Raw genomic sequence first — 20,832 nt, forward strand, 5'->3', positions numbered from 1 at the left:
TTCCTTCCTCACCTGTGTAGGGCTTGCTTCCAAACCTCCCCTCCAGATTTCTTGGTAGGTTTCAGAGCCCCGAATTGCAGGGTTTTGTTTCCAAAGTGGAACCATCAATGAGTTAGAATTTGCCCTTATTCTCCTTCAAATAACATTTCTGAATTCTCAGTGGTGGATAATAATTATAATAATATAATAATAATTTATTATTTATACCCAGCCCATCTGGCTGGGTTTCCCCAGCCACTCTGGGCGGCTCCCAACAGAATATTAAAAACACGCTAAAACATCAAACGTGAATAGCTTCCCTAAACAGGGCTGCCTTCTAGATGTCTTCTAAAAGTCAGGTAGTTGTTTATTTCCTTGACATCTGCTGGGAAGCCGTTCCACAAAGAGGGCGCCACTACCAAGAAGGCCCTCTGCCTAGTTCCCTGTGACCTCACTTCTCACAGGGAGGGATCTGCCAGAAGGCCCTCGGAGCTGGACCTCAGTGTCCGGGCAGAACGATGGGGGTGGAGACGCTCCTTCAGGTATACTGGATTGGGCAGGCCGGGGCGCTCAAGTGGGACTCAGCTCACGTGGATGCAGGCTAATAATGTGCAAGCAACTCAAGCATCTCCTCCCTTTTGTGAACAATTGGAAATCTCCCCCTCCCGCTTTGAATGAATGCTGTGATGATCACCCAGGCCTGGACTGGCTGTGCCGGATCCCTGGTGGAAAGGAAGTTGGTGTTCTGGGCGTTGTTTGGAAAGCACAGCGGTCTTAGGAAAGAGGCAGGAAAGCAGTGGGGCACTCAGGAAGCTTAAGGAGGCATTCGGAGAACTCGCCGTCTCCATTCGGATGAGGAAGTGTAGGAGACGAGGGCTTTGGATCTGACTTGAAAACAGTTCTTGCAGAGGGTGTGTGGGTGGTGCGCAACTCTGGCTCCTGCTATTTTCTGCCAGATGGCTGCTGATAACTCCTCTCTCTCTCTCTCTCTCTCTCTCTCTCTCTCTCTCTCTCTCTCTCTCTCTCTCTCTCTCTCATTCTTGTTTTTCACATTGCCGTGATACCGTGCAAAGCCTTGGCACCTTTCTCATCCTCGGGGAGGTGTGAATCATCCCCATGGTCTACTGATGGGTGTTGCACTGCTGCCCCGCGCCACCTGCAAAACCTGGCACCGGTGTCTCAAAACAGGAGACAAGCTGACATTTGAGGTACCGGGTTCCTTTCTCTGCTTCTGTAGCTTTACTGAGACTTGCATTGCTAGTACATTCAAAAGGATGGGCATAGGGGGACCCTGTGGCTCGTCCTGACATTGCTGACCTACCCCTCCCATCATAACTTGACTGCTGGCCATCCTGGCTGATGGGAGCTCTCAACTCAACGGCATCTGCAGGACCACAGGTTCCGTGAGAAGAAGCTTGTTGGATCAGATCAAGTTATCCCGAAACTCGGCCCTCCAGCTGTCCATGGAGGCGCAGGTCAATTCTGTGTCCAGGGCAGCTGTCTATCAGCTCCATCTGGTACGCAGGCTGAGACCCTACCTGCCTGCAGACTGTCTAGCCAGAGTGGTGCATGCTCTAGTTATCTCCCGCTTGGACTACTGCAATGCGCTCTACGTGGGGCTACCTTTGAAGGTGACTCGGAAACTACAACTAATCCAGAATGCGGCAGCTAGACTGGTGACTGGGAGCGGCCGCCGAGACCACATAACACTGGTCTTGAAAGATCTACATTGGCTCCCAGTACGTTTCCGAGCACAATTCAAAGTGTTGGTGCTGACCTTTAAAGCCCTAAATGGCCTCGGTCCAGTATACCTGAAGGAGCGTCTCCACCTCCATCATTCTGCCTGGACACTGAGGTCCAGCACCGAGGGCCTTCTGGCGGTTCCCTCGTTGCAAGAAGCAGAGGGCCTTCTCGGTGGTGGCACCTACCCTGTGGAACGCCCTCCCAACAGATGTCAAAAAGGAAAACAACTACCAGACTTTAAGAAGACACCTGAAGGCAGCCCTGTTCAGGGAGGCTTTTAATGTTTAATAGATTATTGTGTTTTATTCTTCTGTTGGAAGCCGCCCAGAGTGGCTGGGGAGACCCGGCCAGATGGGTGGGGTATAAATAATATATTATTATTATTATTATTATTATTATTATTATTATTATTATTATTATTATTGGACTACAACTCCCATCATCCCTAGCTAACAGGACCAGTGGTCAGGGATGATGGGAATTGTAGTCCCAAAACAGCTGGGGCACCGAGTTTGGGGATGCCTGGATCAGATCAAAAGTCCATCTTGCTTGGCATCTAGCTGTTCTCCCCCCGCACCTACACAGCTCAGCAGATGCCTCCAAGAAAGTTCAGGATAGGCCATCCCTGTAAAGGGAAAGGACCCCTGGACAGTTAAGTCCAGTCAAAGGCAACTATGGGGTTGCAGTGCTCATCTCGCTTTCAGGCCGAGGGAGCCGGCGTTTGTCCACAGACAGCTTTCCGGGTCATGTGGCCAGCATGACTGAACTGCTTCTGCCGCAACGGGACATCATGATGGAAGCCAGAGCACACAGAAATGCCGTTTACCTTCCCGCTGCAGCGATACCTATTTATCTACTTGCACTGGCGTGCTTTTGAACTGCTAGGTTTGCAGGAGCTGGCCACAGAGCAATGGGAGCTCACCCCGTCGCAGGGATTTGAACCGTCGACCTTCCGATTGGCATGCCCAAGAGGCTCAGTGGTTTAGACCATAGCTCCACCTGCCATCCTTGTGGGGCACCACCAATCCCAGCAGCAATTCAATCGGTATTCAGTAGCATTTATCTGGGAACATGAAATTTCTGCCACAAGGGCATCATAGCCAATTGCCATTTATAGTTCTATCCTCAAGGCACTTGTCTTAGGGAGGGGCTCTAACTCAGCAGATGAACATCTGCTATGTTTGCTGAATGTACCAGATGCCCATCACAGGGGCATATGAAGGACCATCTTGCCCTGTGGGGAATGGAGAAGAAGCAGAAACAGCTTTTTCTGAACAAACAAGTCCTCTTTTCCATTTTATTGTAAAATAAAAATAAAAAATGATGCTATTTGCTGTAATCTTATGTAAACTGTTTTGTGAGGTCCACCCAAAAATGGTATATAAATACTGTAAATAATAATAATAATAATAATAATAATAATAATAATAATAATAAACCACTCTGGAGAGCCACTGTCAATCAGTATAGAGACGGAACTGAATTAGATGAGTGAATTGTCTGACTAAGTATAAGGTAGCTTCTTCCTATGTTCCTAGGATGGGGCTGCTACAGGCAAGTCCCCGCTTCCCTCTGTGAAATCTCTCAGGGTGTGTCAGAGCTATACAAAATCTGCCTCCTTTGCAGGGAACCTACTTTCTGCAGCCTCCGATAAATGTGTGTCAGGCTTCAATGAACCTCAGGGTTGGGTTTTTTAAATTAATTTAAGCACCCCTTCTGAGGCACGGCATTGCCTTCCATCTCCAACTGTCCGTCTCATCGTCGTTTTTTTCATTATCACTACCATTATTTGAACCTATTGGTTGCTTTTTGTACAGAAGTAAAGCAAAATGACTTAGAACGGTGGTTGTTCAGGCTCCATAGGCTGCAGGACTGTCTCCCGACTGCAAATGCAGAGATGTCCAAAAGGCAAATGTGTTTTGTGTATACTACAGGATTGTAGTGAAACCTCAAAGCAGTTTACAATAAATATTAAACTTATCAATTAAAAATAGCTTAAAACCATTAGAAACATTTTTTTAATTTTTTTTTAAAAAAACTATTACCTGCCCTTCACTCCCAAGGTTCCATGGGCAGGTTACAACAATTCAAAAAATAATTAAAAATAACAATACAAGAGATTAAAACACAACAAAACCTACATGTCTGTATAGGATATTGCCTAAACAAAAATGTTTGAAGCAGGGACCCAAAAGAGCACAGCACTGGAACCTGCCTGGTGTTAATGGTCAGGGGGTTCCTAAGCGTAGAAGCTGCAACACTAAAATATACTTAATTTTAGTTTTCAAATTTCCCAGCTGTCATGCATCCTACAGAACCCAGCAAGAAGAATGAGCGACTGTTGTCTAGAATATTATCTAATTGCAATGTTGTGCAGGTGGGCAGCTATGGAATACAGTACCAATAAATATTACAGTGTTGGGGAGGAGGAGAATCCACCCACTTCTGTCTCTTCCTGATTCACTTAGTACAATTGCATTTGGGAGTCTATAAGCCTCAGATTGCTTCTAGATCAGTTCTATCTGTCAGTTCCACATCTTTTATGTTTTTTTAATGCTTTTTGCTAGGGAAAAGCATCAACTCTAATCACAATCATCGTAAACAACATTAATCATTGCTGCCTTTGTTTAATGAGCTCACAGCGGATTTGCTGCAATGTCCTCTCCATCCCATAACAGTCTGCAAGATCCGCATCCTATTCTGGGGGCTCGTATTTCAAACAGGGCTGCTGCAAAACTATCCCATAATGGCAGCCTATAACTGCACTGATACTTGAAAGGTGAGCTAGCATTGCTTATCTTTTAAAACATAGGCTTGTGTCTAGTGTTTCCTTTCTGCTAGCGCAAGGGCTCACGTGCTAGTCAATGCGTGAGGCTTCTTTTTCGCCCCAGCACTCTCCCCAGAAAAACCTGCTCTTTGCTGCTGAATCGGAGCAAACAGCAATCTGTGGGGAAACCGAATTCAGCGTTAAAGAGTGAGTTTTCCGGGGCAAAGCAGTGGGTCAGGGGGGAAGTGCTCAAACATGGAGCTTTAAAGACCGGACCTGTGCCTAGCAAGCGTGGCTCAAAAGGGAAGTTTGGACATTTTGCCACAGACTCAGCAATCTCTTGCACAACCCATGTATACATTGCCTAGCACAGCCACGTTCCACAGGCACAAATCCCCCCCCCCGAAGAACAAGGATACCCTAAGGGAATTTAACTGAATGCCACATTTTGATACAACCCTCAATATTTTAATCTTATTGCACGCTTGGGGAATTCTTATCTTGTTTTATGTTTGTTGATGCATTTGCAGAGCCGGATATTTCATATAGAGAGAGGAACCATTTGGTATAAAACATAAAACAAAGTCCATTTCCCAAAAGTGTTTTATTCACTATAGCCCTCATTGTGCGTTCATGTCTAAGTGTTAATTAAACACTCGAGGAGGCAGTTGAAATGAGCTCACTGGAGCTTCATTTTTTGCCACCCTCCAGCTTGTGGGAGATGAAAGCTCTCTGTGCAATTTAGAACCCTCATTTTCCAAGGGTCTAAAAGCCTCCACAGGTACAAAATGTCCCTACTACAGATGTTTGCCTTCTGTAAGTTGGACAAGAATGGCAATAGGACAGAGCTGGGGTGATCTTTCCTGCAGCCCCATCCCATGTTCTGGGCATGTGGCCAAGCAGCAGGCAAAAAGCCCCTTACCACCCTTACCAACAAGTCCCTGTTGTAACTTAAGCGGCTTTAGATTGCCTTGGGCAAGATTGAGCAATTAAGCTACTGACAAATTTTTAAAAAAATAATGATAGGAGATATTCGCAACAAAATGACAATGAATTTTCATGATTTCTTTAAAAAAAACCTCACAGAATGATGCAAAAATGCGTAGAACTGAACTTGAGACTGGAAAACGAGAAACTGAGAGAAACCAAAATTGCCATACAGTGGTACCTCTAGTTGCAGACACGATACATTCCGGGGTGCCATTTGCACCCCAAATATTCCGCAAATAGAGCGGCGCTTCTGCGCAAGCGTGGCGCGTGATAGAGCACTTCTGCGCATCTGTGAAGCACGCAGAATGCTTGTGCGTGTGCGCACGTGGTGAAACCCAGAAGTATACACTTCCGGGTTTGCTGTGTTCGCAAGCCGAAAAGACGCAACATGAACCTAACGCAACACGAGGTATGACTGTACAGTGGAACCTCGGTTTTCAAATGTAATCTGTTCCAGAAGACCGTTCGACATCCAAAACCCGAAGCATACATTTCCGGAAGCAAATACTTACGGAAAACTCAATACAGAAGCCGCGTGGCACGTTCAACTTCCGAAAACCGAAACGTTTGACTTCTGAGACATTTGAAAACCGAGGTTCCACCTTGGATCTTGAATGGCTTAGTTGCCAAATGTTTTAGCTCCCGATGATCGAAAAACAGAAGAAATTATTCCGGTTTTCAAGATTTTTGAAAGTCGGATGTCCGGCACAGCTTCCGTGGATTCCGATTGGCTGCAGGCAGCTCTTGCAGCCAATCAGAAGCCACACCTTGGTTTTCGAACGATTCTGGGAGTCGGATGGACTTCCGGAACGGATTCCGTTCAACTTCTGAGGTATGACTGTATTTGCCAATCCCTACCTCCAGGGACCCAGGTGGTGCTGTGGTTAAACCACTGAGCCTAGGGCTTGCTGATCAGAAGGTCGGCGGTTCAAATCCCTGTGACGGGGTGAGCTCCCGTTGCTTGGTCCCAGCTCCTGCCAACCTAGCAGTTCGAAAGCACGTAAAAATGCAAGTAGATAAATAGGAACCGCTACAGCGGGAAGGTAAACGGCGTTTCCATGTGCTGCTCTGGTTTTCCAGAAGCAGCTTTGTCATGCTGGCCATATGACCTGGAAGCTATACGCCGGCTCCCTCGGCCAATAATGCGAGATGAGCGCGCAACCCCAGAGTCGGTCACGACTGGACCTAATGGTCAGGGGTCCCTTTACCTTTACCTCCAGGCTAGTGTAGGGAGGATGGGCAATCCAATCCATGCAGCATACGCAGCTCTGTCCTCCAAAAAAGGGGGGTCGCTGGAGCACCCTGCATTGCAGGGGTTTGCAATAGATGACCCTTTGGGTCCCATCCAACTTCTATTCTACCCTAATCTGCTGCCCAATGCTATTTCCTCACTCTACCTAATAAAAGGGCCGTCCCACCTAAAACTGATTTCGGAATCCATAGGAAGTGTAAGGATTATTTATGCTACATTGTTGTTGTTGTTGTTGTTGTTGTTGTTGTTGTTGTTGTTGTTGTTGCTCTTCTTCTTCCTTCTGTCCCTCCCTTTCCTTTAGAATCGTTTAATAAATATCTCAATTAGAAACCTGGAGTTGAGTAACGAGGCTCCACTTGGGAGATATCGCCCACGCCGACCGTTCAGCCTAATTACTAAAAGGAGAGCTGGCTTATGTCTGTCTCCTGCCTTCTTTTAAAATCTCTTGAGTTTGGGTTTGGCTGGGGCTTCTTCTCAGGAAAATGGAGACAGGGTTTATTTATTTATTTTTAATTTTATTTTGCAGCCTTAGTGATCATGTGTTTGTGAGAGATAAAACACACTCATCCTTTCTTGCATGGCAAGGCACCGATGGGACCGAGAGGCCCGAGAGTCTCAAACGGTATCCGCCCTTGATTTACTCCACTTTTCTATACCTTTTTCCTGCCAAGTTTTAAAAATAGCATGTGCTGATGTGAGGCATTCAGCCTGGTGTTGCTAAGGAAGAAATCAAATTCAAATCCAGCTCCTTCATCTCCGCTGGGGCGTTAAGTCCTTGTTTCCATGCGAACTACCAGCGTGTAGGATTGCTGCCTGCCACGTTAAAAACTAGGACATACAGTTGCGACTCTTTGCTGGTTCTACATGTGGGAAGTTTGCAGAAAAGAAACAGAAAAAACAAACAAACCAGAGTCGTCGTGAAAAGCGGAACTGGTTCCTTCCTTGTTTTCAAGCTCAAATGGAGGAACCATGCAGGGTTCAATGATTGTTTTGGATTTCTAGTGCATGCATACACACATAAGGAATCAGGCCCAATTGAAATGAACACATTCAAAATGAAAACAGGAAAACGAACCTATTCTAAAGGGAGATCAAGCAAGACAACTCCTGGATCTTTCATGGGGTGCAGAGAACATGCAGCTTGTTATATACCGGTAAAAGAACACAGGCTTAATCCCTGGTATCTGCAGCGGGTATTAATGGAGCTGCAATCTCCCAGCACCTTTCACAAACTACAGTTCCCACAATTCTTTGGAGGAAAGCCATGTGCTTTAAATATAGGGTGCAGAGGAAGTGACCTTCCTATATTCTATGAGCTGCCATTTGCTTAAAAGGTAAAGGACCCCTGACCATTAGGTCCAGTCGCAAACCTGGCTTTACTAGCCAAGGGAGCCAGCGTACAGCTTCCGGGTCATGTGGCCAGCATGACTGAGCCACTTCTGGCGAACCAGAGCAGCGCACGGAAACGCCATTTACCTTCCCGCCGGAGCAGTACCTATTTATCTACTTGCACTCTGGCGTGCTTTCGAACTGCTAAACATATACGTCTTGCAAAAACGTATACATTTGGCACAAATACTTGCAAAAACTGTGGGCATTAAGGGAGACATGTATGAAAACGCATGCAAATTTTCATGTAGACTTCTTGTAAAAAATTGGTAAAATGATGTGAAATGGGCTGAACTGGGGACTGGAAAAATGAGAAGCCAAAATTGACAGATTCACCCACCCCTAATTCTGCCCTGGTCAAAACAGCCTCCATCTCTGTCATCAGTAAAAAATAAAAATAAAAATCAAACGCAGAGCTAAGTACAGATATCCCCAGCTGTTGAATGGGGCTCAAAGACGATCATTGCTCCATGGACCACAATTTGAGAACTTCTGGGCTGGGTGATAAAAACCTACTTGCCATTATTTAGAAGCTGGCCCAGTCACTCTCTCTTCCTTCCCTCCCCCCTCACGGCAACAGGCTGAGATTCAATGGTCAATAATTCACATCAATATTTTGCAGTCCCCATATGACAAGCGTCAGACACACTCCATCTATCTGACTTGCACTCCGCAGCATACATGCAACAACTCATCAGCAAATGTGGCTTTAGGGTTTTTATTTAAATTTTAAAAAGAAAAGATGAAAGGAAACAGACTACGTTGCTTTTTTACATCAAATACTATCTTAATTTGTCAGAAGGCCAAATTCCATTTCCCTTCTAATGTCTTTCCTCCCCCGCAAACCTGTACATTTGGTCTGCAAATGCTTTCGGGGGGAAAGCTATAAGCTTTGCATATGCAACCGATATCCCCGTATGGATTGGGCTAATGAAGTCATGCTGTTGAATAGGATTGCAAGCCTATTTGTGCAGGGGGGGAAACTGTGCGCCTGGAATGGAGAGGGCAAATTCTGATGTCTTTTAGGATGTCTTAATTCCACAGACCCAAGGGCCTTTTGAAGACACAATAAATCTTTCCACGTGCAATTGTGCCTCCAGTACTTCCAGTATATGATAAGGGTGTTTAAAACATCACAGGGGACTACTTTTTATATTCCTGCATACCTCACGCAGCTGGGGGGTATGGCTCAGAATGCCAGTTGCTGGAGAGCCTGAGCAGGGAAAGGCTATTGCCCTCCAAGTGTCCCTATTTTCCAGGGACAGTCCCGGATTTAGAAAAGCCGCCCCGGTTCTTAATTTGATCCTGGAATGTTTCCCAGCAGCTGCTATGAGTTGCCCAAGGGAGGAGGCTGGCAGTGGCAGCCATGGGGAGGAGAGGCCGTGGGGAGGCAACAGTATGCCCCCTTGCAGCCACCACTGCCGCCGTCGCAGCTCAGGACAAGCAATAGAACATCCTCATCCTTTCCCAGCTTGGCGGTGGTAGCAATGGTTGGGGAGGGAGGGACATTCCGGGATCAAATCAGAAGCCAGAAGTTTTCATAATTCCAGGACTGTCACTGGGAAATAGAAAAACTTGGAGGGTATGCGATTCTCCCCAGGTTACAAACCCGCCCACAGACGGGTTTGATTGGCCAGAATGTGTCTTGGAACTGTAACGATGCTGATTCCTTCCTTCCTCTGATATTTGCATGGCGGGGAAGAGTTGCACCCATTTGCTCTGCCTCCTTTGCATCTGGCCCCACCCACCGCTGGTATGTGGCCCCTGGAAGGTTAGTGTCAGGGACCGTGCTGAGGAGGGCTGCACTGAGAAGGAATGGTGGGAGCTTCCCCTCCCCTTCCCCCTGCTCCTGATCAGGATCCTGAATCTTCCCAGGAGCAAGGAAGTAGTATAGATTTGGAACAGTGGTTTGCAGAGGGGCATAGTTCAGAAGGCAGAAGTTGGGAAGTACTGGGTGGAGAACAGCTAGGAGGAGGAGAACTGGGAGAGAGAGAGAGTTAACAGACTCACTATTGCTGGCAAGCGTCCAGCCGCTCAGCCCAAGGTCAAAGACAGCGGATAAGCGCACAGAAAGCACAGGGGTTGCAAGATCAGGTTGCAAGGCGAGGAAGTGAAGTGGGTGACTCGGGAGGAAGTGGGTGGAACCCTTAATTGGGAGCACCGCCATTCCCAGAACAGGGATTCTTTGTTCTCTCGTTGTGATCATTAAGATTTCTAACTGGTAAGAGACTCCTTTCGCTTTGTTCTGTTTATCTACAGCCAAAAAGGTGGGGGGGGGAGCAGAGTTCCTGAAGACTGACAGTTGGCCATGAAGGACTGTGGCCCTTGGACACATTAAGGTTCCCCACCCTGATTTGAAAGGGTGTCTGAACCAGGTGCCCAGCACTGCACCTGCAGGCTGGAAATCCATAGCTAAAATAAGCCTTCTCCAAGCTGGTGCCCTCCAGATCTTTTGGACTATAAGTCCCATCAGTCCCACCTAGCATACTACACTGGCAGGGGCTGATGGGAGTTGTAGTTCAATCATCTGACGAGCATCCTGTTAGGGAAGTCTGCTGTACATGTCTATCTGGAACTAAGCCCTTTCGACGTCAGCTGAATTTGCTACCTCTCCCCTTCCTCTATCATTTCCCCTATACAGTGGTACCTCGGGTTACAAACACGTCAGGTTACAACCACTTCGGGTTACAGACTCCGCTAACCTGGAAGTAGTACCTTCGGTTAAGAACTTTGCCCCAGGATGAGAACAGAAACTGCGTGGTGGTGGCAGCAGGAGGCCCCATTAGCTAAAGTGGTACCTCAGGTTAAGAACAGTTTCAGGTTAAGAACAGATCTCTGGAACAAATTAAGTTCGTAACCAGAGGTACCAGTATATTTGAATTGTAGTTTGGAAGCTCCTTGAATGCAGGGACCTGACTTCTTATACTTTGTGACCTGCCACACACATTGATGGCACAATAATAAACTCTAATATTCATAATAATACATTAAAAAAAGCTAGACAACTAAAGTTTTTATTTTCTTCCCGGCATGTAATTGTAACTTTAAAAGTTTTTTGGGTTCTTTTTAGGAATTAAAAAGCTCTTTTTTTGAGATGCCGAACACATTTATATGCAGAAAACAGAATGGTGTTGACAACAATGAGCTAGTTAATTTCATTTATTCATCTCAAAGGGAATTAATCAAACCTGCATAATTATTTCCAAGGTTGAAAGGTATGTTTAGTTATTTAAAATGCGACTTTCTCTATTGAGGAGAAGTGCAGGAGTGTGGGGTGGATTTAGCAGACAGTGTTGTGATTTATCAGAGAAAAGTGGAAAGCAAAGTTTGGAGCAGACAGATTGATGGTTTATTACACACAGGTTGCCTGGGCTAGATGTGGACTGTTCTAAACCGTCTTTTTGCGGAGCACAATCCCAAAGGGGTGTGTGTGTGTGTGGAATGCAACTTCATTCTTGGCTGAAGCAGATGCAACTTATTTGTCTTGACGCAACTGCATGCTTGAGGGATCCCAGATTTTAAAAGTAGCATCTTGTGGTTGTCTAATTGCCCCTCTCGGCTGGTGCTCCAGCACAGCTTTCTCAGGGTGGTGGGTGGGAGAAAAGTGGCGTCTTGCTGAGCTAATAACCATTCCAAACAAATTGCTCCTAATGTGTAAGCACATTTTCCTCTCCTTGCTCAGTTGTTTCCCACAACCACAGGGGTGAACAGGCTCAAAAACCCGCACAATTGTGCCCAGGGGGTGCTGCCTAAACAAAGGCCGGTGGTTTGCATTTACAGAGGGGAGAACTAGGTTTGCCTGTGGGTGGTGTTATAAGAATTCTAAGGCCCCAAATATAAGGGCACTAGGAGAAGGGGACGTCAGAGGACAAGATGGTTGGACAGTGTTCTCGAGGCTACGAACATGAGTTTGACCAAACTGCGGGAGGCAGTGCAAGACAGGAGTGCCTGGCGTGCTGTGGTCCATGGGGTCACGAAGAGTCGGACACGACTAAACGACTAAACAACAACAACAAGGCCCCAAATATAAAATAAATGTTCATAAGTGTACAAGGCAAACACATACATAAGTATATAAACCACGTGTCTGAAATAGTACAGGAGAGCAATCCTGAAGTCATTTTGACTCTCCCAAACCGCTTTGACTCTCTCAAATTGACCTCAAATATTTCTCTGCAAGAAGGAAAAAATGGGAAAGCCTCTCCATTGTCTTTTGCTTACCTGTCTTAAGGGTGTATTTGTGCATGAATAGGGAGAGCCTGTGACCTGGATTCAGGAATTAAAGTATTTACCATCGCAGAAGAACGGCCAGGCTGCCCAGGTAAAGCAATCAGTGACCATTGTCAGGTATCCTGGGAGACAGGATTTCTGCTGTAGACCACCTCTTTCTGTGATGTGTGTATGATGTTTTCGGGCGTGGTCTTGAGCTACAGGGTGGGCACTTTCAAAAGTCTATATAAGGGCATGTGCACCATTGCTCTGGGTTCTCTCCTCCCTCCTGCATGTGGTGAGTGGGGACCCTGTTGCAACAGTTAATAAAGATCAGGCTTACTAGCCACTTTGCTTCTCAATATTCTCTGGTTGGCCTCTACCGATAGGGAACCCACTTAAGGACTCTATACAGGCTCTTGGATACCCCATAAGGGAAAAGGAGCAGTTTTTTTCTATAACAGTGGTTAAAAGTTTTCCATTATTCACAGTTGCTAATGGCATGGGTGTTTCTACACACACACACACACACACACACACACACACCACCACCACCACCACCACCACCACCTGAGTACAGAAGTACAGGAGAATTGCATCTGATTTCTTTACTCCTGCCACATAGCTGTCAATGAAAAAGGATAGGAAATTGCAGCTCTAGACAGTACCGAATTCACAAACACATTTGGATTTTAAAGGCGCTAGTCCCTCTGCTACTCCTGTCTTTTATCTGCATAGATGTTTAAGGTTTGTTTGGTTGTTGCTTTTTTTTTTAAAGCTTTTTATGGGTTCTGTTCATTGTACAATGGTACCTCGGAAGTCGAATAGAATCTGTTCCGGAAGTCCGTTCAACTTCCAAAACGTTCGAAAACCAAGGAGCTGCTTCTGATTGGCTGCAGGAAGCTCCTGCAGCCAATCGGAAGCCACGGAAGTTGCAACGGACATTTGGGTTCCTAAAAACTTTCGCAAACCGGAACGCTCACTTCTGGGTTCATGGTGTTCAGGAGCCAAAACGTTCAACTTGCAAGGCATTCGGGATCCAAGGTACGACTGTAATTGCTTTTAGCATGTCTATTGTGTCCGTAGGTCGTTTCTATGAATAAAGCAACTAATTAATATAAATGCTACCACTAATAATCATGATCATAATAATTGCTTCAGGGACAGAACTAAGCTTGAGCCTGCCTTACCATTTATCCATAATAATCACAATTTGTGTGATGTTGCTAGCTTGCTGTTGAGTTGACAACACCCAACATGGAGCGAGTAGCATTAGAAGTACACATCAACTCAGCTGAGGGCAGGGAGCGCGGGGAAATAATTATTTTTCTCTGCCAGAAATCTTCCCAGCAAGTCTGCACAGCACGTAGCATCTGTTTTCCACCGAAATGAGTAGGAAGGGATGTCAAGAATCATCTAGTCTGACTACACAGGGAAGATACTCTAGAGACAAGTTTTTTTAAAAAAAAAAAAACGTAAAATACAATAAAACAGGAGGAGGATCCAAATTGGCACCTGGAATAAATTATGAAAATTGAATACATTTGCTTCTTTTTTGCATAAGTATTTTCTGCTGGCCATCGGGGTGTGTGTGTGTGTGTGTGTGTGTGTGTCAAGAAATAGTTCAAAGGATTGAAGCCCCCAGTGCAAGTCCTGCTCTCATGCCGACACATCAGCTTAAACAGGCATTGTTCACAGTTCTCATTGCAGCTATAAGCACTAGCAACTTGGAAGGAAGGAAGGAATGAAAGAAGGAAGGAAGGAGCTGAAAAAATTGCCCGGCATCTAATTCTAAGCTTATGGTATAAAATTTAACACCAGCAGCACCAGTAGCCAGTTCTCCAATTCAAATGGGCAGCCAGAGTGACTCTCAAAAGAAACAGAAATAAAATACACAATATTAAAGTCACAAATCTGGACAGCAATCATTAAAAGAAGCAGTCATTAAACTCACTTCTCCCTGAAGAACTGCTTCCAGTGACTGTAGAAAACGCTAATCTAGATGGTCTTATTTTTCCTACATATTAAAAGCAGCAGCAGTGATAAACTTTAAGAGCCTGTTCAAATAGAAATATTTTCAGCTTCAAAAATGTTTAAAATAACCTTTGCTTTAAAAAAAAAACCAACCCTGAAGCCTTCCTTTTAGTAATTCTAGATGCCAAAATCCCAAGGGAGCAGAAAAGAATATTTATGTATGCGACCACGGCTACGCGGATGTTATTGGTCCAGAGATGGAAAAAAGATAAAGTTCCTACCAGAGAAGAATGGCAGATGAAGTTGATGGACTATGCTGAAATGGCTAAAATGACCAGAAGAGTCAGAATGGGGAAAATTTAAAGACTATTGTAAGCAGTCAAAATCATTAGTGGGATTGGAATATCACTTATATGTAGTCTAAGGGTGAAATTTGGACACAATGGAGATGTAAAAGATTTGGATCATCATAAAAGATGCAGAAGGAAATGATTAATAAGAAGATCCACAAAGGTGGGATGGAAGTCCAGGAAATTTCTTGGAATCTTGTTTTCATTATTTATGTTTGATATATCTCTGTAAATTTTTAATTTGAAAAACCAAATATTGCCGAAGAATTGATGCTTTTGAATTATGGTGCTGGAGGAGACTCTTGAGAGTCCCATGGACCGCAAGAAGATCAAACCTCTCCATTCTGAAGGAAATCAGCCCTGAGAGCTCACTGGAAGGACAGATCCTGAAGCTGAGGCTCCAATACTTTGGCCACCTCATGAGAAGAGAAGACTCCCTGGAAAAGACCCTGATGTTGGGAAAGATGGAGGGCACAAGGAGAAGGGGGGGACAGAGGACGAGATGGTTGGACAATGTTCTCGAAGCCACCAACATGAGTCTGACCAAACTGCGGGAGGTAGTGGAAGACAGGGGTGCCTGGCGTGCTCTGGTCCATGGGGTCACGAAGAGTCAGACACGACTAAACAACAACAAAGCTGCCCTGAAGGTAACTTGAAGTGAGAGAACACACAATTGTGCATAGAAGCCATTTTTCAGTAGCTGGAGTGTCACATGTAGAAGGCCTGTGTTCAAATCCCCTCCAGCCACTAAATTCACTAGGTAACCTTAGGCTGCTCACTGCTTCTCTCAGCTGAACCTACCTCACAGGGTTGTTGTGAAGAGGCTCTACAACAGGGAATAAAATACGACTGCAGAAATCCAGCATGGATGCCCCTCTGCTTCCCCAGGGCCATGTGACTAAAGCAACTTACAAACTGCTTCAATATTTTCATAGGACTGGAAAACTTTCTTCTCCTCGTTATGTATTTATTAAGGCTATTTTCCTTTCCAAACCACCAACTGGCTGATTCTGCCAAGGTACCCAAAGCGCTTTATGGTTTTAAAATACCCAGATAGATGAATGATATAAAAGGTAAATTTAGCCCTTCTGGAGGCAGCAAGATGCTATCTTTGCCTTGCTCTCTCTTTGCTGTTTACAAGTTGTTGTTTTTGTTGATTTTTGGAAATCTGTTGTTTTTGGGTTTTAGAGCGTTGGTGGTTTGATGCACTTTCTGAATTCATTTTTATTGGATGCCTTTGAATTTGTTTTTATTGCATGCATTGGAAATTGTTTTTAATGGATGTATTTTAATTCTTATCAGCCACTCTGCATTTCTTTTCGAGAGAGAGAAAAGTGGGATGTGGCATTTTAAGATGATGATGATGATGATTATTATTATTATTATTATTTTTAAAAAAGGTATTGGAAGAAAGCAAGCAAAAAACAGGACTGTAGTAAGACCAACAACAACAACAACAAGATCAACAACAACAACAGGTTTCACTACACACTTGCTTAATGGATGTGTCATCCCATCATACGCTTTTGAATATCACAGTGAGGAACCAACAAATGCCTCTGTGGTGTGGAGGTTAGAGCAGGCATGGGAAACCTGTGGTTCCCCAGGTGCTGTTGGACTACAATTCCCATCATCCTTGGCTACTGACCATGCTGGCTGGTGCCAATGGGAACTGCAAACCTGATAACCTCTGAAGGAGGGAACGGGAAACCTGTCCCCAGGTGTGAGTGTTAGACATGGCCGAGAGAGACCCAGGTTCAAATCCTCACTCAGCCATGAAGCTCACTGGGAAGGGGCATAGCGTGAAGGGGCCACAGGGTCGTGGCCCTGGGCATACATTTAGAGAGGGTGCAACCCAGGTGTCCCCACACAGGTGACCCCACTTGGCCCAGCCTGGTCTCCTCTCTGCCCACCACGTCAGCCAGCCAGGCTCATCCCTGTGCAGGTGGGCAGGTCACTCAGAGTGGCCCCGCTTTGCTCTGATGTAGATGAGGTCACTTCAACGGGAGCAAGGGCTGGGGTCTACACACATCCCTCCACCTGGCACATATGTTCCTGCCTCACCCATGCCCTGGGTGCCAGCAACCGACGCTACGCCACTGTCACAGGGTGACCATGGGCCAGTCGCTACTTTTGGCCTAACTTTACCTGGCAGGTTTGTTATGAGAATAAAGATGGGGGTGGGGAGGAGAGCCAAGTGTGCCACGTTGAACTCGTTTGCCTGGAACAGAGCAGGTCAAATTGTTTGCTTCTTGTCCTCAATCTGACAGCCTCAAAGGGCAAGCTGTACTGGATACGTCATGTGGCCCGCTTTTCTCGATCTATTTCTGCTTTGGTCTCTTTGTGCTTTGTACACCCCCAGGTCCTCTCTCCCCTGTAAAAAGTAAAAAGGTAAAGGACTCCTCAATGGTTCAGTCCAGTCAAAGGTGACTAAGGGGTTGCGGCACTCATCTTGCTTTTCAGGGTGAAGGAGCCGTGTTTGTCCACAGACAGCTTTCCAGGTCATATGGCCAGCATGACTAGACCACTTCACAACGGAACACCATGATGGAAACCAGAGCACATGGAAACACTGTTTACCTTCCCGCCACAGTGGTACCTATTTATCTACTTGCACTTTGACGTGCTTTTGAACTGCTAGGTTGGCAGGAGCTAGGGCAGAGCAACAGGAGCTCACCCCATCGTGAGGATTCAAACCACCGACCTTCTGATCGGCATGCCCGAAGCTCAGTGGTTTAAACCACAGAGCCTCCCCTGTGACATGTCTGTAGGCAGAAAGCCCAGTCTGCTCCTGCCTCAGCAGGAGAAAGTTCTCCGGGCAACTGGCGAAAGACCATAGAAACACAGGGAGCTGACATATGCCTAATCAGGCCATCAGTCGATCTGCCTCAGCATTGCATCTACAGTGACCAGAAGCAGCTCTCCATGGTCTCAGGCAGTGTTATCTCGCAGCCCTACTTGGAGATCCCAGGGATTGAACCTTGGGACTTACATGCAAAGCAGATGTTCTGTCCTTGAGCTATGCCCTGAAGGTAGAAGACAGAGTGATGGGAGCTTGTGAAAGGCAGCAAAGGGGCTGGAGGTAAGGAAGGAACTGAGGTGCTGGCAGCCGTTAAGGAAACAACTCTGTGTGCCAGGATTGGGCCCATGGGCAGCAGTCAGGGGTGAGCCAGAGCTGAAGACTAGGCCAAACCAGAAGTCAGAACCAAAGACGAACCAAGGCTATAGGGGCCCAAGAGCACAGAAGGTTCGCATTGCTCAAGTGAGGCTGAACTGCAAGAGGAAAGTCTTCCATAGTCCTTCCCATCCAACAGGATCCAATGGCCATCCAGGGTGGGCAGAGTCAATCTGGGGCTTGAAGGTGCTTTGCAGAAAAGCTGCTATTTGCAGCTTGGTGGCTCCCCACTTAGAGGAGCTGCACACCGATCCAGATGCTCCTGACAGCATATGTTTTTTCCCCCATGCGTAAAAGGCTAATAGCAGCTCGGGGGGGGGGGGGCGGTGTGACCATTCAGACTGGGAAAATGTATTGGAGGATTAATGAAGGTTTAGAAAAAACCTTCATTGTTGCAGCCCTGATCTGGACTGTGCCTACCCTTCCATGGCAGCATTCAACATTTTGTTTTAAAAAGAGGGAGAACCAATAATGGAGGAAGGGATTTGCACCCAGTACATTATCAAGGCAGCTTATAAGGAAACATTAAAACGACTTCAAATAAGCGGTGCATGAAAAGCAACAGCAACAAAACCAGGACGTCTTTAAAAGCATCAACAGCGGCTCTCACGTGTGGTTTTGGTGCCTCTCACCCTTGCGGGAAAGTTCACCCAACTGAAAGTTCACCAAACTGTAGGGAGCTAAATCTAAAAGCAACAATAGACCACGGGAGACTGCTTTTGTGGTGGACGCACTATCAAGCTGCTGACTACCATGGAGAAAGAGAAAGGGTCAGTATGATCTCAATATTCTTTTTAAAAAATAAATAAATACAGGATTCCCAGACATTATTTCATGTCATGCAATATTTTCTCCCTTCCTGTCATTAATGTTGTAGCAACAGGGGACAAAAAAAGAGCCAGGCTGAGGGTCCATCTAAACCTGCATCCTCTTCCCAACGAAGGGCAAGCAGTTGTTTCCAGGAAGCCAACAAGCAGGCTATGAAGTGTCTCCATTGCTCCCTGCCCCCCCCCCCGACCTCAGCAAAATTGTATTTGGAGCTCCCCTGAGTATAAAAGATGTCATTTAGCTATCATTGCCAATAGGACCTCCATGCCACGAATTTATCTGGTGCAGCAATTAATTCTGCAAAATGCACCGGCCAAATGTGCTGTTCTGCTGCACTGGATTCCACCACACATCTCTGGCCACCTTGCATAAGGTGTCTTCCTCCAAGGCTGCAGACACACTGTGCACTTACAGCAGGCATCCCCAAACTTCGGCCCTCCAGATGTTTGGACTACAATTCCCATCTTCCCTGACCACTGGTCCTGTTATCTAGGAATCATGGGAGTTATAGGCCAAAACATCTGGAGGGCCGCAGTTTGGGGGTGCCTGACTTACAGCATATGTAACACACGTAACATCTGCCCAAAGAATCCATGTAGGTTGTTAAGGGTGCTGGGAATTGTAGCTCTGGGGGGGGATAAACTACAATTCCCGGGATTCTTTGTGTTCAGCTACTGATTGATTGATTGATTGATTGTGTGACTGCGTAAATGGATAAAAGCCCCACAACCAAACAATGACTATCATCAGTGCAGGTAAGGAAAAAAAATTGAATTTTTTATCATCTACAATACTGTCTTACTTATTTTATAGTTCAGTACACTGATTATTGCTTTCAATTTATGGATCAATGGTCTCGTTAGATAGTAAAGTTCATGTTAAATGGCTGTTTTAGAGGTTGTTTTTAAAAGTCTGGAATGGATTAAACCATTTTGCATTACTAACTATGGGAAAGCGTGCCTTGGTTTTGGAAGGCTTTGGTTTTGGAACAGACTTCCGGAATGGATTAAGTTTGAGAACCAAGGTACCACTGTATGTGCTTAAGTGGGAAAATGAGGAAAGGGCAGGGATCAATTCTGGAGACCATAAACATTAATAGAAAGCATGAGTTTTCATTCTCTCAACAATGACAGCCTAATAAAGTAAGATATTTCTACAGGGCAGGCATAGTGGGCGTATTCATCATAATTACTGCAAAATTGCTGCGTAGAATAATGAATGGTTATCTTGGCCATTAAAATGATACTGTACAATGATAGTATTGGTTACAATGCAGTAATTGCAACAAGGCTTTTCGAAGCCTGTTTGTTTTGTCCTTCGGATGCGTTGCAGAAATGATTGTTCAAAACGAATGAAAAACGGGAACGAACGTGCCCAGAAATGAAATTCCATTTGTTTTCTTTTTGCATGCACTTGGAATGAGCTTGTATTGGAGCCCTCCAGATGTTTTAGACTACAAAACCCAGCAGCCCCAGTCAGCACTGTCATGCCACTGGGGCTGCTGGGAGTGGTAGTCCATAACATCTGAAGTACACCAGGATGGGAAAGACTGAATTGTTTGCATTACTTATCTGTGCACCAAAATGTCTCGGGGAAAGAGGAGAGACAGCCATGAAATTGACAGATTGGTGGTAAATTCTATTTAGTTTCGACTGCAGTTAGGCTGAGTCTGTTGCTCCTTGTTTAATTGCCTATTAAATGGGAACCCTTTGTCCAATCCATCTGAAAATTGGCAGGTCTGATGCCCAGAGGGAATAATAGAATGACTGCAAATTTCATGTCATTGGAATGAAAAGCACCCAAGATGATACCATACCCCTCGGAAGACTGTCTGAATCTTTCACAGAAATCAATGGGAAGTGTACAGGATATGCACTTTTTAAAATTGCCTCTGAAATTATAGGAAGCTTTTGTTCAATCAACCCCCCTGGAATCTGGCATCTTTGACACCCTGGGGAGTTAACTGTGGCCCTTGACATGTTGCTGTACCCCAACTCCCGTCATTCCTGTTATGTATTCAGTGGTCTGTGTTTGCCTGAGCTTGAGCCTGGACTAAGGATTCTGAGCTCTGGTGTTCTGATTTGATACATGTTCTCCAATCACGGAACATTTCAGGATTTGGGCCTCTGCCATTGGCCCTTGAACTCTGAGTCGTGATTCGCAGTTTGCAAGTTTA

General features: G+C 45.6%; 1 protein-coding gene across 1 annotated transcript in view; it reads right to left on the reverse strand.

The window, feature by feature from the left end:
• The window catches only part of NRGN (neurogranin), a 46,845-nt gene that overhangs the window by 3,881 nt on the left and 22,132 nt on the right, over positions 1–20,832 (reverse strand). The window lies entirely within an intron of this gene.

This window comes from Zootoca vivipara, chromosome 14 (genome assembly GCF_965207765.1).
Source record: "Zootoca vivipara chromosome 14, rZooViv2.hap1.1, whole genome shotgun sequence".
Taxonomy (NCBI): Eukaryota; Metazoa; Chordata; class Lepidosauria; order Squamata; family Lacertidae; genus Zootoca; species Zootoca vivipara.